Genomic DNA, 8,159 nt, shown 5'->3' with positions numbered 1-8,159 from the left:
AAGATAGTTCAATTGTGTCGTTTCAGAGGGTAAAAAGACATTACCATAGTGCCGCTGAAAGTGCCATAGATTCAGTGTCTTTTTTTGAAACGACACTTTCAAAGTGCCCCTAAAAAACGATGCTTTCATAGTGCCGTTGTGCACGACATCTGTATGACTTCGTAGATTTGATTTATTTAATAATAAAAATATATTTCGGACTGCTGTCATTCTGGGCGGAAACAATTCTGATTCCGATTCAGATTACAGCAAACTGAAACTCAAATTACATTGAAATTCAAATGAAAATGAAAATTATATTAAAATACTGAAATTCAAATGAAAATTCCAAATAAAACCAGATTCATATCTAAATACAAAATGACAACTCTACTACATTGAATTTTACTCATAAATTTATAAATTTAGTCCAAACTCATAAAAAGAAATAAGGATTCAGCTGCTAATTAACAAGTTCAAGGTTTCTTAAAGAGAAGTGATACAAGTCCTACAACTTTTAACAATGTCATTATGACCTTGGCACCAACATGCTTGAGAACAGAATTGCAGTAGCACAAACTTTTCCGACATCTCCTTGTCCAGCGGGAACAACAGTCTTACCATCAACCATGACATCAGTGACCCTCATGAGACCATCTGGAAGAAAGTGACGGCATCCATAAAGGTATCAAACTACATTCAGAATACGAGTAAGATGTCAGACCTCTGCATGGTTGGTTACACGACTAGTCGAACATGATACACACAGGTGGTGTAATAGATACATCATCAAGACAACAACAACAACATTTCAATGGTGATTTCATTGCTTACATCAACATGGAGACGAACAAACAAACCATTGGCAGTGAAAAACCATAAGCATGAACATTCATCTAGTTTCTGACAGCAAATGGAGCTTTGCCTGGTGAGTCTGTTTCCTTGTATAGAAAGCGTGGACCACAAATAAATCAGTTCATTTTTGGTCATGCCAAAACACTAAGCTCAACAATCTAAATATATGATAGACTCACCTCAGTTCCGCAATACAGCTTTAAGATTTTCTTGGCAAGAGATCTAGCTGCAGCTCTTGCAATGGTTTCCCTAGCCGAAGATCTGCTACCACCCTGCATTTACAATTGCCAGCTATTTAGACACAAAAATGGAAATTGGCACCCTTCATACACACACAAATATAGCATTCAAACGCGGTGGGAACGAAAGCAAACCTTGTTGGAGACATAAGAAAACAAATGTTGATCCTCCGGGAAGCAAGAACTGCACTGATCACCCTACATTTCACGACTTGTCCAGCATGATACATTAAACTTTCTTCGCAGCCTGGGTCTAATCCAAGTTCAGACCTGGTTAAGAAAGGGAATTAGCTAGAGAAACGATAAGTAAATAATATATTAGGAGGCTGATAAAGTAGATAATCATCAGAGCTAACCCTATCTATAATAATTACCAAAAAAAGGTAAGGTAGAAAAGTTGTCAAGTTATGTCCTTTAAAAAGGAAAACTGGTTACTCTTTATCCACAAACTAATTTCATATAAAAATAATACTTTTAACACACTAAATAAATATGAAGAATAGTGCTGACTAAGATCATCGCATATGCACAAATGCACAAGAATGAAATGTATGCAAGTTTAACCTCTGCATCACAACAAGGATCGGTTATATATAACAACTAACTGGCGAGCAAATCCATGCACTCCATTGTAGAAGCTCAAAGATCACCCATGTGTTTCAACTTTTTTGATCCATCCATGTGTTGATGTCCATCAGTAGCATAGTCAAATGAACTAAGAATAGCAAGTTGTGGCTTGACCTGAAGAGAACACAGCAAACAAGATACGAAGATTAAAAAAATGGGCTAAAATACTGAGGAACTGAGGACCGACCAACAGAGGTCGGAATGCATTAGACTTTAAGAAAATAGTAAGGAATATTAAGTCAACAATACACAAGAAACATAACATACAAGAGTCTTTTTGTGTGTGACTGATATAAGCCTGGACTTGAAACCTAGCACTCGAAATGCTAAGTCTGATCCAACCCACACAGAACAATTGCCACAATGATAAACAAGTTAACAACTGATTCTTTTCACACATACAACATAGTTGGGAGGTAACAGACAATAAGAGTAATTTTTGCTAAGGGAAAATACCTTGAATTCCTTCCCAGGATTTGGGACTTCAAGTTCTGCCATATGTGTAAGAGGAAAAAATTCCTTCACACCAGTTGATAGCTGCACATAAGCACCAAAGTCCCCGACAGAGGTTACCTTCCCCTTGACAACCATACCTGGTTTGGTATCTAAGTGAGTGAAATTGATCCCTCAAAAGCACTAGCCTGAATAAAGTATGCAGAATAGTGGAAGCAAATTAGAAAACCACACTTGAATACTCAATACTACAAGAACTAGCCTTGTATAACAAAACTGAATAATGCAAATGCTGAACGGTTTGAAACATTACATACAATCATTGCTAGCAAGGGGTCACCCTTGTAGTCTGTATAAATTTGCAACTATTAAATCAGAGGTAAATTATTTGAACCCAGGCACCCACAATATTACCACCTTGGCGGATAAATTCTCTCTACATAATTTTAAGGCCTCTAATCTAATGTGCACCACTCATGCAGAGAAATATATTAAGGTCAAGATACAACCTCCAAGATATCCAATGTGAGTCCTTCCAAGTGCCTGAATCCTAGAATGCAAGCACGAAAGAACCCGACCTCCTTGTACTTCTTCTCCAGCTTCCGAACTTTCTCATCAGCCACGTCAAATATCTAAATTCAAGAAAATAAAAGTTTCAAAACAACATGCATGGTCTCATTGGTGATAAACATATGGGAATATCAACAGAAAACAGATGCAATGATAAGAACTTACACCAACATTATCACGAAAATATAAGGAGAACTTTGAAGTTATCACCATATTTTCTTGATACAATTTCCCATCAACGATCTTTGTCCCGTCACCATCTTGCCTACAATAAACATACAGCAACAAGTTAACCAGAATCCCATTTTCAGTGCACATTTCCTTAAATACGAAATCGAGCAATAATTAGTGGATTTAGAGAATTTACCCATGAATTAATCTAATTCTCAATGCTACCTTTCAGAGCTTCTTCTCCAATACTAGGCCAAGCTCTATTCATGCATCTACACACAACAGACAACAAAATGAGTTATCAAAATAAATTCTTCACCAGAAAAATAAAGTTAAACCAAAAATAATATGCAATAAAATTTTCATTCTCATCTAGAAACAGAAAAACGGTTCAAATACACATCTGTAACCCATCAAATAAAACCCTAAATTCATACGAGAGCATCAGGGAAACGAAAATATTAAATCAACTTCAAAAATCAAAATCAAACTTCAAAAATCAAAATCAAACTTGGTTACGATTTGCAACAAAAAGTTGCCCACAAACGGTCTTCTTCCTTCCTTGAGAAACGAAGACAAATAGATCTGGAACAAAGAATTTCCCAGTAGCACCCAAACTGAAATATCAATTACTGATATCAGAAAGCCATGTTTCCTTGATAGAAGAAGAACAAAAAGAATCCTTTCTTTCTTCTATGAATGAATTGAAGAAGAACATGAAAAAAAAAAAACGAATTCTTTTTTTGTTCTGTGATTTGTATGGTTAGTATCGAGCTTATTACAAACCCTAACTTTACCTGTATACAAAATTAAGATCGAAACTGGAATAATTGCAAAACAAAAGAAACTGGGTTTCTATCAAACACGAAATTGGTTGAACAACAGTAAATCAGACATCTCTTCGAGGTTTAATGGAGGAGAGTTTTTTTAAGAACTTCAGATAAATTGGTTGGATGATGGTGGGTTTTCAGTGAAAAAGGTTTTGATGGTGGTGGGATTTCAGAGAAAATAGTTCACTGTGTGATTTTTTTCCTCTGTGTTTCGGTGAGAGCTGAAGAGAGAGAGAGAGAGAGAGAGAGAGTTAGATGAGAGATGAATGAAAATTGAAAGATAAAGATGAAAGAAATAGAAAAATATTTTACTCGATAATAATGAAGTACTCTTGCTTCATCTCAGCCGTTACAACAAAGAAGCTAATCCAAACCGCACGATTATGCCAATGAAATGATACTACTCTACGTGTCGTTGTAAAAGTAGCTAAAGTCAAAACCACTACAACAGCTTGGCTTTAGTCAGAGGCAATTACTAAAGTGTCGCTATATAAGTCAACGAAAGATCAACCACAACGACAACTTCCTTTTAGTCAGCGACGTGTTTTGATATGTGGCGGTTTCGCAACCTCTGTTCTGTGTCGTTTCGTTATGTCCTAGATAGCCTCTTTTCCACTAGTGTAAAAAGATTTTCTTAACAGAGAAGAACATACAAAGTTATTGACGACTATGCACCATAGTTCACATGAGATGATTGTGAACACTTAAGAATATATAGCAATGTGAACTACTACCCATTCTCGAACTTCCTTCTTTGTGATTCACCAACATCACTCTTTTACAGCCACAAAATAACTTAGAATATGATTTCTCCAAGAATCCCAGTGCCCAAGTCCAAGAGAATAGAACAAGTGCAACGAAACGGAGCAAACACTAAAAAACAAGAGACAGGACAATGACCAATATTAACTCATCCAAATTCAACAATTCTCATCTCCATTTTGAAGGGAATTAAATGAGGAAGAGAATGCAAAAAGAATGAGGTAAATCCGAGTTCGGACGAAGAAGTTACGGCCAAAACAAGTTTACCGAATATCAACGTCAAGTATGCATACGGGTTTGCGAACTTAAAGCCCTGGATTTTGATTTTGAATGTTGTTATGCATACTTGGTATGTGTACCATGTAGTCCAAACATCCCGAACTATTATTTTCAAACCTAAACATTTAAGAACCTTAAACAGAGATCAAGTTAGGTAGAAATGAACGATAAGCAAGATTATTATAAGTATTCTAAGCAAATAAAAGTACAAATCTTGCTCAAGTTTATAGACATACCTTTTTAGATGAATCCAATCGAATTATATCGCCTTATCGAACATAATCTGTGTGCCCCAATTCTTGTGCTTCCCTTACCGTATACAAAGCAGGGCATTCCTTGGTGAGGATGCACTTCCAACACAATCAAGTTGCGTTGAGGTGAACAAAGTCTTGCTCACCACAAGTGACCTTTGGATTATCATGAAGAAATCACTTTTAGAACCTTTCACATCCAATTCCATTTTTCCAAAAAACTTGTTAAGTTCCAACATCATGGATACTTCATTTTTCATAGTCATGGAGTTTTCTGGAAGATCATTCCTTTTCACACTCAAAACATCATTGTCTTTATTCGGTATCCACTTTTGAGTGCGTTTAGGAACAGTCGGAACCTTCTTCCCATCACTCTCTTCTAGAATTCTTGGAAGAGAATTGGATTGACTATTCTTTTGGAAGTTAGTCTTTCTCCAATTGGGAGCATCGGATCTTGTATTCGTCTTTACGAAGTTATCCTTTTGATAACCATTACGATTATGAAAAGGATTCGTACGACGTTTATAGGCAAATCTAGGTCTATCATAGCACTGATTCCTTTGCCTAAAGGTTGGATAATTACAACGTGTAACGTTAAGAGGATCAGTCTTAACGTATGATCTTGGTTTCACAACTTCTTGTGATGCCCAAACAAGAACATCATGAAGTTTCTCATTCCTTATACAGAAACGACATCTCCTTTCTAGGTGACCTTTATTTCCGCAATAGTGGCAAACATAAGGAATGTTCTTACCTCGATCCGTGTGTGCTAACTTTGGAGGTTTATAAACTTTGCTCTTTTGAACCTTAACTTCCGGAGAAGGTATTTCACTTTTTCCATCAGTGGAAACCTTTTGTTGAGAAGAATCACTAGCCTTGACAAATTTTAACTCTTTGCTAGTACTTGGAGCATCTATTCCCTTATAGCCCAATCCTCGTGTATCACGATGATTTTTACTTTCTCCTAGCATAGTGGTTAATTTGCTTGAACTAGTATTGAACTTTTTAAAGTCATCTTCCAACATCTTGATTTTATCAAGAGCAACAACTAAATCAACCTCAAGGAGTTTTTCTCGAGTGAGATAAGCGCTTTCTCTGTCGTCAAAACTTGTTTGCTGGAAGCTAAACCTTGCTTCAGATTCTGCAAGTTTCTCTTCCAACAAAAAGTACTTTTGAAAAAGATTATCACATTTAAGTGACTTCATATGTAGGTTTTCCTCAGAATCCTTGAGGATCGATTCGGTAGAATGATTCGAAAAATAAACACCTGCGTAACATCTTCTCAATTTCTTGTTTTCTCGACAGAGAGGAGTCAGAAGAGGTGTGACATGAGAAGTTTTAATCTTCTTCATATTTCACGAATCCAAAAACTTAACATACTCTGAGGCTTCCTCATCAACATCTCTATCAATATCTGAATCACCTTCATCAGAAAGTTCATCCAACTGTTCTTCTAGGAGAGTTTCCCAATCAACAGTTTTTACATCAAGAGAATGTTTGGATATTGACTTAGATGTGACAGTTCTATCAGGTGAATCCAAGCTTTTAGAATCATCTGGTAATTTCTAAACTGGTACGTTAATAGAGATAGACTCGTCCATAATCAGATCGCTACAAACACAAACTTATAAGGTCTTTAACGTGTTTGCCTGATATGATACCAATTGAAAAAGCGGGGGTCTAACAACACCACCCAATATTTCGATTCGCAATATGTATGGACTAACTCTGAAACACTTTGCTAGAGAAATCAACTAGAGACTCAGACTCAATCTAGATAGAAAGTATCTCAAGGAGTTATTATCTCAATCTCGATTTGATCTTTACTCAAGCAAATAGAAATCCGCGAGTCTTTATCAAAGAGAGATAACTTGGACGGTACCAAAAACCAATGTCCAAGGATCAATCAACTACAATCAACAACCAAAGGTTGGATTAGAGAAGTTGATGATCACGAACGCACAACCTGTATTATTTCAATTATATAAAATATAATGCGGAAAAGAAATAACACAAATGCAAAAAAACCGCAAATGCTGAAAAACCCCGGGACCTAGTCCATATTGAATACACACTGTATTAAGCCGCTACAGACACTAGCCTACTGCAAACTAACTTTGGACTGGAATGTAGTTGAACCCCAATCAGTCTCCCACCGATCCAAGGTACAGTTGTACTCCTACGCCTCTGATCCGAACAGGATACTGCGCACTTGATTCCCTTAGCTGATCTCACCCACAACCAAGAGTTGTTGTAACCCAAAATCACAGACTTGATAATAAACAGATATGTCTCACACAGAAAAGTCTATCAAAGGATAAATTTGTCTCCCACATATAAAGCCTAGGTTTTGTTCCGTCTTAAGATATAAAATCAAGGTGAACAGGAACCAATTGATAATACGGTCTTATATTCCCAAAGAACAGCCTAGATTAATCAATCACCTCTCTACAATCCTTCCTGACTACACAGGCGGTTTGTCGAGGAATCACAAACAGTGAGACGAAGATGTTTGTGACTTCTTTATCTTGCCTATCGAAGAATTCTCACGATCTCAAGCCAATAAATCGATTGTACTCGTATGATAGAAGATGCAAGATCAGATCACACAACTACGATAAAAGTAGTATCGGTCTGGCTTCATAATCCCAATGAAGTCTTTAAGTCGTTAACCTGATTTTAGAGAAGAAAATCAAAGGTTAATGGAGACCGCCTCTAGCGGGGTCACTAGTAGCACATAGACGTGTGGGGATTAATTTTTCACAATGCTAGATGTCTCCTTTATATAGCCTTCAAATCAGGGTTTTGCCTTAGGTACAAAGCAATCCATATTCACCGTTAGATGAAAACCTGATTTAGATCCAAGGTAATATTTCTCAACCGTTAGATCGAAAACTTAGCTTGTCACACACACTTGGGTAGACGTTTACTGGGTTTGTGGAAACCTTGCCCAGACGTATACGTGTATGTTGGTTCAACACAGTAACCCAAAAAGGTCAACCATATGAGCATTTCATATTAACCTTGTTCTGCTTCACCATAACTAGTTCAATTGACTCAAATGAACTAGTTAAAGAGTTGTTCAATTGCTATGTGATCTTATGTAACTACACAAGACACAATTGAAACAAAGATGATTCGAT

At 36.7% G+C, this 8,159-nt stretch overlaps 1 long non-coding RNA gene across 5 annotated transcripts; it reads right to left on the bottom strand.

The window, feature by feature from the left end:
- Window positions 1–325: 325 nt before the first annotated feature.
- LOC113295671 lies at window positions 326–3,991 on the bottom strand. Of its 5 annotated transcripts, XR_003332888.1 has the most exons (11): window positions 3,692–3,991; window positions 3,406–3,511; window positions 3,091–3,166; window positions 2,889–2,988; window positions 2,663–2,785; window positions 2,157–2,341; window positions 1,638–1,814; window positions 1,209–1,343; window positions 1,014–1,106; window positions 814–913; window positions 326–672 (listed from the first exon to the last, which is right to left on the bottom strand). It is a non-coding gene; the product is annotated as an uncharacterized LOC113295671 (long non-coding RNA). The 5 variants fall into 5 exon arrangements; XR_003332887.1 differs by having other exon boundaries at window positions 814–920; window positions 3,091–3,511; XR_003332886.1 differs by having other exon boundaries at window positions 3,091–3,511.
- Window positions 3,992–8,159: the final 4,168 nt, after the last annotated feature.

The sequence above is a fragment of the Papaver somniferum genome, chromosome 1 (assembly GCF_003573695.1).
Source record: "Papaver somniferum cultivar HN1 chromosome 1, ASM357369v1, whole genome shotgun sequence".
NCBI classification, from domain to species: Eukaryota; Viridiplantae; Streptophyta; class Magnoliopsida; order Ranunculales; family Papaveraceae; genus Papaver; species Papaver somniferum.
The sequence above is the reverse complement of the archived record's forward strand: the minus strand, read 5'-3'. Positions and strand labels throughout refer to the sequence as shown.